Source organism: Helicoverpa armigera, chromosome 4, assembly GCF_030705265.1.
Source record: "Helicoverpa armigera isolate CAAS_96S chromosome 4, ASM3070526v1, whole genome shotgun sequence".
Classification (NCBI taxonomy): domain Eukaryota; kingdom Metazoa; phylum Arthropoda; class Insecta; order Lepidoptera; family Noctuidae; genus Helicoverpa; species Helicoverpa armigera.
The window spans coordinates 392,063-400,169 of NC_087123.1; the positions used below are offsets into that span (position 1 = coordinate 392,063).

The window sequence follows — 8,107 nt, forward strand, 5'->3', positions numbered from 1 at the left end:
ATCGCAGTCAATGTTAATAAGGATACAGTTATACCCATGACAGAACAAGACGTACAATCGTGCGCCATGCGTGCTGAAAATGAATTTATCTGTTCATTAAATCATCCCATTTACACATTAAAATGGGAGAATCCATTTGTAAAATCAAATATACACAAAATAGTGACAATAAGTACTGTCATACTGAAATCAAGGAATGCACATACAACTGGATCAAATTACACACCCGAGACTCGTGGCTATTCTCGTGTTGCGAGGAATGCTCAGTCCGCATTTTATGCCCAGACGGCCTAGTGACTAAACAATTAATTGGTAGTGGGGTCATTACCATCGGGCAAGGTTGTGTTTTGAAAGGTGATATGTTTACAATACATAGTCATCATAACTATATGAATCAGATGTTCATTCAACCCACTGTGGAAAGACTTCCGAACATATCTCAATTAAACAACATTTTGAATACATCTGTAACTCCACAAGACATCATTCAGATTACCAACCACACGGCAGAATTCCATGAAATAAAGCGACAGATTTCCAATTTGAAGAAACAAAAATTGGAAGAAAGCCCACTAGATGATACTCCGCATTACTATATAATTTACGGCATCTTGGGTACTGTACTTCTGATCGTTCTTATTGTCATGGGGTACAAAGTGAACCAATGGCGAATCAATACACAGACACGGAAACCTTCAGGTGACACCATATCAGTTCCTGAGCCTGGGGTCGGAGTAGCAGCATCGATGACAAGACAGGAGAGTGATGTGAATATCAGGGTGACCAGAGATCAGCCGATCTCATCTCCGGGGCAAAAGAACAACTCAAACAATAGTGAGACGTTCTCACCAGTGATGCGCAAAGCATATAGTGTGACAAGTGTGAATAAGGCTACATCGCCAACTATGAACAGAACAGTTAGCTTCAGTGTAGTTAATGATAACTAATAATAGTAACAATAGCACCAATATTCATCAATGCACTTTACTTACATAAATACATGTGTTGTTGCTTTTATACTTAATTCTTATGTAGTGTTAGACATAGTTGTACTTTTAAATTAAGTTGGTTCTCTTTTGTGTTGGCAGTATGTACGGACGAACGTACATTTATTTTATATACATAATTTAATCTTGATGACATCGCATAGCATTGTTCATGCGCGACCTACATTTTATATTACTTTATTTTATGTTAATTTTGTATGATCAGTGAATTAAAGACACTCGCTAATAAAGGTCGTTTCCTCTTGACAACACCCACCTCTGATTAGCTGACATCATCTCATCGCGAGATTGACATCTTATGTATCGTGGTCACACAACCCGTACAAAAGACAAGTATTGAAACGATTGGTAAAAAATATTTACATTCTTCATTGCTTACTATTTAGAACAAGTACAAATAGCCACAGCAATAAAAAATATGTTATTAATTCCAAGGGTTGTTGAAATTAAATGTATCTAAACTATTTTACAACTGTATTTCAGACTCCACAATTCGTGTTCCCCGTTACGCTTGTGCTGCAATTTTTCCTATTCGACTTAAACTTCCCTGAATTTAGGCAGCATTTGCTATTTTAGATTTGGACTGTGTTTTAAATAAATTGCTAGGTAGTCGGAAAACTTTAACCGAATCACGATTCGTACATAAAATTCATCTGGTACCTTTAGATTTCTTTACCCATGTAGTTGGCTATGTTAGGCTGTGTTAACTTATACTTTTTTGACATTACAAGAAATTTAGTAAACTCGTAGATGCATTACCTACGGGATCTAGTGGAAACCAAATCATATAAAAGTAACATAAAGTCATCACTTCCACGGTATGACGTTACCACTAAAGAGCCCAACTTTAATTACAACTGCATCAGCGCATTCAAAATCTTTGGGCATACAAACACCGCGAGGCTTTCATTTCAGCGCTGAACTAATATTATTGCGAAATGTCCGCCGAGTTGCATCCCTGCGGGTTCATTAACCGAACCTCCTACCCCCACTCCGACCCCCCCTCCCTCCCCGCCGGCAGACAGCCGCACACCCCACCCCCTCGCACATCCAGCTACCCCGAGGAACTAGTATGACTAGATTATTAAATGGGAGATTCATGTATGAAATAAATAGGGGTTGTCTGTTTTGTGGCGGTCAAAGCTGCAGTTGTATGCAAAAATAGGAAAATAGCTAGTGTGGTTAAAAATAAAAGTCTATTATGATCATTCAAATTAAGTTTGTATAGACATAATTGACCTGACATGATTAGCGATCAAAATGTTGTTTCCGTGTTTTTAAAGAACTTTACAAAAAAATACTAGCTAGACTGTCTGTCGACCAACTTCAATTTCAATTGGTTCAATATTTTTAACTTTGGTAAGGATCATGACGACTGTACGCGAGAAAACTCAAAGGCAACCATCCAAATTGGAGAAAACTCAAAGTCAAAGACACCCATCCAAATTGCGAAAACCCTCAAAAAAAATCCGAACCCTTCTGAATCAATTATACCTTCAAAAACCATACTCATCTTCACGAATCGTGTCGAAATATATCCGCGACTCGCACCCAAACAAAAATATTTAAAATATGCAAACGGTCCTTGACGCCGTGCCCACTTCAAGACTTCATGACGGACTTAAAACAATACCAGTTAGGGGAGTTAATGTATGCGGAACATAAGCGGGCTGTTTTGACGAAAATCATCCCAGATATGTTTGTGGTAAAGTTACCTTTTAATTATGTGGTACCTAATTACTGAAAGATTTGAGAATAGTTTTCTAATCAAACTAGGGTAAAGGTAATACATACCAATGAGATGGATCACAACTAGTGTAACTGGTAGAGATATTTGTTTCAGTTAATCAGCTATTTTTGGATGGTTAGGTAACATGTAAGGAAAGTTAAGTAATGTATTTGTATATAAATATTTTTGAGCATTTTGCTACTCAATTTCGTTAATAAAACAGAAGAAATAGCATTGAATAAAATGGTTCCTGAAATTGGTGCAATATGTTTCTGAAAAGAGAAGTATTAAAATACTGCCTTCTTGCCAATTTTCAGCCACATCGGTTCTTGAGTTATAAATACAGTAACTGTAAGTATCTATGGATAGTTTTGTCACTCGTTTATCATCTAATCATTGATAGCTCCTGATACCATCAAAGCACTTCAACGTCTAATTCCACAAACAGATACATTTATCCAAACGTAATACATTGAAATATCTCTGTTCGGAGACACCAATCTTAATTTCCCGTCGCTGGCACTCCTCCAGATCGTTTGTCTCTGCTAAGTGACGCTCGGACAATGCTAGCACATACATATGTACTCCTTATGTACCCCTAGAAGGTACTGCTTACTTTACTCAGTCACAAAAGACAAATGATCAAAATCTAAGGTCAAAAAAGCTGAGTCATAACCAAAATTCTAACTTCTAAAATCTTTGGTAGCTATTTTCAGTTATAAAAGTCAATTCTTTCCAAGTTTTTCGAATCCTAGTGTCACCTTTTCACCGACAACAAAGTTGCATTACATAATTCATGGACGATGCCTCGCACGCATCTACACCCACACACGCGCAGTGCTGGTGACATGTGTTTACAAACAACTAATTAGAACGAGTCCTGGCTGGTGTGCGTGTTTTTGTGTCGCTGACAATGGCCGCGGCTGCGCGTGTGTGCGTGACTCGCCTCTGTGTTAAGGCGAAGGTAAGGGGCCCGATGGCTGGCCCAGCTCATGTAAAATGCATAAGATACGCTTTCATACAGGCTCGGGTCGCGTCTCGCGTTTGTCTCACTACGCACAGATGTTTGGTGAAAGCTGCTTTTTACATGGCCGTGAAACTTCGCTGAAAGAAAAGATTTTTTTTCGTGAAAATTGCTTTTGGCTTTCAGGGTTCATTTTATTGGATGTTCGAGGGGTTAACGTAAGCCAAATGAGATGTGGGTTTGGTTTTAAAGTTTCATGACTTCTCTAGTTGCCACCATAAAGCAGAAATCATTTCAATCTCCAACTTCATGTTCACAAATCAACATTTCAAATGCGCTACCTATATCAATAAAATTATACAAGAATCGCAGAGAATTATTTGCTGACACCTACACACTAAATACTGCAATTAAAGATAAAAGATTTATCACTTCCAATTGACAGCCGAATATCTATTAACCCACAAAATATCTTTCGAGATCTTGTCGATACTGAGTTTACAAAATACTGGATTAAACCTGACAATAAATACGTAGGCAGGTTATTTATTATTTTTGTGATACAAATCTTGGTAAATAAATTATGAAATTCCTCGACTGATCTGCTTGATTTTGCAATAGAGGTAAAGCCTTAGCATTAATCCCTTTAACTACTTCTCAAAGATAATTGGTGGGGTATCCTTGAACAGCAGTCATATGTTCCACCTAACCTATATATCCTGGAGACGGCATACCGTGACCTTATTCAGGCAGCGACAAAAGTACTGCGCGTGTTGCGCATTGCAATAGCAAGGTCGACGTCCCGGCTCCGAGGGACAGGGGAGGGGGAGGAGGGGGGTGATACCACTCCCCCCCCCTCGTATTGTTCTCACCTCAGACACAACACGGCTCCTGAAATATAAGAATTAAAGTTCGGATGGTGAAAATTGTTTTGGCTGGAGGTCGGAGGTGCCCCGCGTGAAATAGCTGTGTATCTAAGGAGTAAGGAGACATCTTTGTAGCGTATTTTCGAAACACAAGCTGTTGGCTTCCATTGTTAGGAAAGCTATATGAAAACGTAAAACATAAAAACTTAAAAAGAGTCACTGACCTTTTTTATACAACTCGACTTTTTCTTTTCAGGATTTCCACGGAAAATCGAAACGTACGAAAAATCTAGATCTAAGATCGCTCTCAAATTATCTCCTATCTGTGAGGAGGTGGTGAAAATTGTCCCAAGCTTGCATTAGTGATGGCAACCGGTTAATGGTGGGAGGCTAACGGTGGCTAAAAAGGCAATATCAGGAGATAACATCGATAGCCGTCGGAACAGTTCGGCAGTTCGGCACGTAAGTAGGCTGTGAAAATGGCCGCCCGTAACGCTGTGCGTACATACTATGGTGAGTAGAATGATGCATGTAGTAAAAGAAGATAATAATTTGATGGTTTTGTTTAATTTTACAAAATAATTAAAAATTGCTAGGACCTTCTGTGTTGATATAAAAATAAATAGTCAAATTTTGAATTTCCTTGGTAATGTCCGATTTTAGCCAAGTAATTTACCAATCAAAAAAATATAACATCATCAGCGACTGTGTTCCAAACTATATCGGTTGGTTTCTTGTCCAACCAGGGGCTGCTGTATACCACTGCTTTACATGGAGCGCCAGCCTTTCAGACCTCTTAAAATTAGTCATGTATCATACTTTCTCCAAGTCAACCTTAAAATCTTTGCCTAGTTCGTCATTCACAGTTGGTGTCTTTAAAACTATTAAATTACAATTTTAAGAAGTAAGCAAGTAAAAAATGTTCACAAATACATAGCTATAATTATTATAAAAGTTCACTATCTCCTAATTTTTTTTCTCTAGTGTATCTAAGAATGTACGCTCACTAATGTGAGACGGGTGTGTACAGGACATCTGGAAGTGTCGACAGGCCCGGCATAGTAATAGGCCTCTTGTGACAATCGCTCGACTTTCCATCGGCATTTCGTATGCGAGTGACGCCGCGGGACTAACAATAACCGCGCTGGACACGCTCAGCTGAACGCTGCTTTTATTAAAACGATATCTTTTTTTGATTTCCAGGTTGCTGTAAGGAGATAAAAGAAGATAGGCTTAATAAGGACAATTTTTAAATTAAGTTTAAATATGCAGTTTAATGAAGGTATTGGATTAGCAAAGGTAAAGTAAAGCATATTCTCTTAAAATAAATGTCAAGCTAAACTACCAAAGTTATCGAATCACTCGATTTTTGTATTATATTTAAGACTTGTCAAAATAACTTGGTAACATTTATAAAAAGCTATGATAAGAATCTTGTATAATAAAACAAAATTGTTAACACATGAAATTATTTTTATTGCTTGTTACCCCATACAACATTTTCATGTGTCATGAAAACTAATTAGGCACATAACAGTTTTTAGTTTATAAAACACAGTCAATATTAAAACATGATACGAATAAACGAAAATATACGAATATTCTAACTGAAGAGTATGAAAGGAGAAAACATCCCAAATAAAATTGGGATATGGGCAGGAAGATGACGATGAAACAAACAGTCTAACTGTATGAATAATCCTATAGAATGAATCTGAGTCAAAAGGAATCAAACAATCATAATTGTTTATGATACAAACAACACACACAAGAAAATCCAAGAAAAGCAAGTTCATTGAACTCCCGAAAGATCACAAAACGGGCCTAATATTTTAGCCAAGCGAACTAATTGTGAAGTCCAAGCTAATTCAAAACTATAACATAGTGGGACGGCTGTCAGCAGTATAACTAATACAGTTAGTGTTACTAAACTAATTGGCGAGGTTTAACGTGACTAAACTGTAACCTTGAGACCACTTTTGTTTTTTTCTAAACCTATTGACACGAGCAATAGTTTGAAAAGTTTCTTAAGAATTTGAATATGTGGTCAGCATACTAAATTTTATTCAATATCTTGCATTGTTCTTAGTGCATAAGTTTCAGTTTCTGGGAAAAGCAAAATTAGCTGTAAAGTAACTTATCGAAATTCAAACTGTAATTCCTACCTACTATATGTATATGTACGCATTTATGTGATTTTCGCAAACAAGCTAGTGCATCAAAGGACTTCTCAGGAAAAATTACTTTAAGTTTCTCAATTCTCGTAACAGTTACTAAAGATATTACTAAAGAAGAGGTAATAATGACAGTTGAGATTAAGATGTAAAGCAAAGGAGAATCGCACTAAAATATACCTTCTCATATACTAGTAATACATACAAACAATATGCTGTTAGCAGATGTATAATGGTTTAATTAATGTTGTAAAAGTTTATGTTTTCATGAATCCTAATATCATTTCAGTGGAATAAATAGCACATAGACATCTTTAATGGTAGATTAATGCTAAACATTGATATGTAGTACATTTTTCTGCAATAGTCCTATCTTAGAATCTTCCTATGAAACGCCGTGGGCACCCTCGCTGCTTATTCCGAAAAGGTAAGGTCAGGATTTAAATATTCAAAGACTGCTCGAAATACTTTACATAACAGCTGTGAAACGTCATATTATTTCTAAGTATGTTGGATAATGCATTGAAGAAGAAGTAATGCAAGTGCATAATATTATAAACTATAAAATCCTGTACATATAATGTAGTTGACTTACTACGTACTCTGACGTGGGTGAGAAGATGAAATTAAATTTTCAGGAAAAGGATAGTTTTAAGCTTAATTCATATCCATGCCATCGTTATGGTACATAGCTTACCTTTACAAAATCACAATTTTTCCATTACGAGATGCACCGCAGAGCAACCACAGCAACCAACCTCAGCTCCCAATCCTCGTCCCAACTTAGCAGCCCCAAAGCTGATGGAGCAGTCAACAGCTGAACTCCACTTACCCACACCAGCACAAGTAGAGTGCCGAAACAAAATCGCTAAAACTTAAGGGGCCGACGACACCGCGCCCGAACTGCGCCGCTCCAAATGTATTCAAATATATGCGCGATTAATTCAGCCTGCATAGCCAACGGGACGGTGTTAGTAGTGGCAGCCAGTCTCACTTTCTACGCCGGATCGATGGGGCCGTGACCTTCAGTGCCTCTTATTTGGTTCCTGAATCGATTTTTTGCAGGAATCTTCGGAAACGAAATCGATTTTTTTGAGCGCAACGCGTCTGCAACGCTGGGCCGTCTGAAACGGCTTAATGTACAGCTTGGAGTCATGAAGGGCGATGGCCATGAACTTTGAAGGCTTCTAATGGATTCCTGAATCGATTATTTTGCTGAATAGTAAGTATCGGAAGTAAGATCGATTGTTATGTTTAAGCTGCCGTGCCTTCAAGAGGTTACCAACCTTACAGTGAGCATTGGCCTTCTTTACATAATTGTTTGTTCTGTTGACAGCTAAAGCTGTAACGTTATAATCATTCAACTC

The 8,107-nt window shown here is 37.6% G+C and overlaps 1 long non-coding RNA gene across 2 annotated transcripts in view; it reads left to right on the top strand.

The window, feature by feature from the left end:
• Positions 1 to 5,874, top strand: part of LOC135116873 (uncharacterized) — a 45,374-nt gene extending 39,500 nt beyond the window's left edge. Inside the window, exons 3-4 of one of the 2 annotated variants that reach the window (XR_010276438.1) lie at positions 4,823 to 5,028; positions 5,770 to 5,874. This is a non-coding gene — a long non-coding RNA (uncharacterized LOC135116873). Of the gene's footprint in view, positions 1 to 4,822; positions 5,361 to 5,769 lie in introns of those variants that run through there. The other variant, XR_010276437.1, reaches the window with a different exon arrangement.
• The last annotated feature ends 2,233 nt before the right edge of the window (positions 5,875 to 8,107 follow it).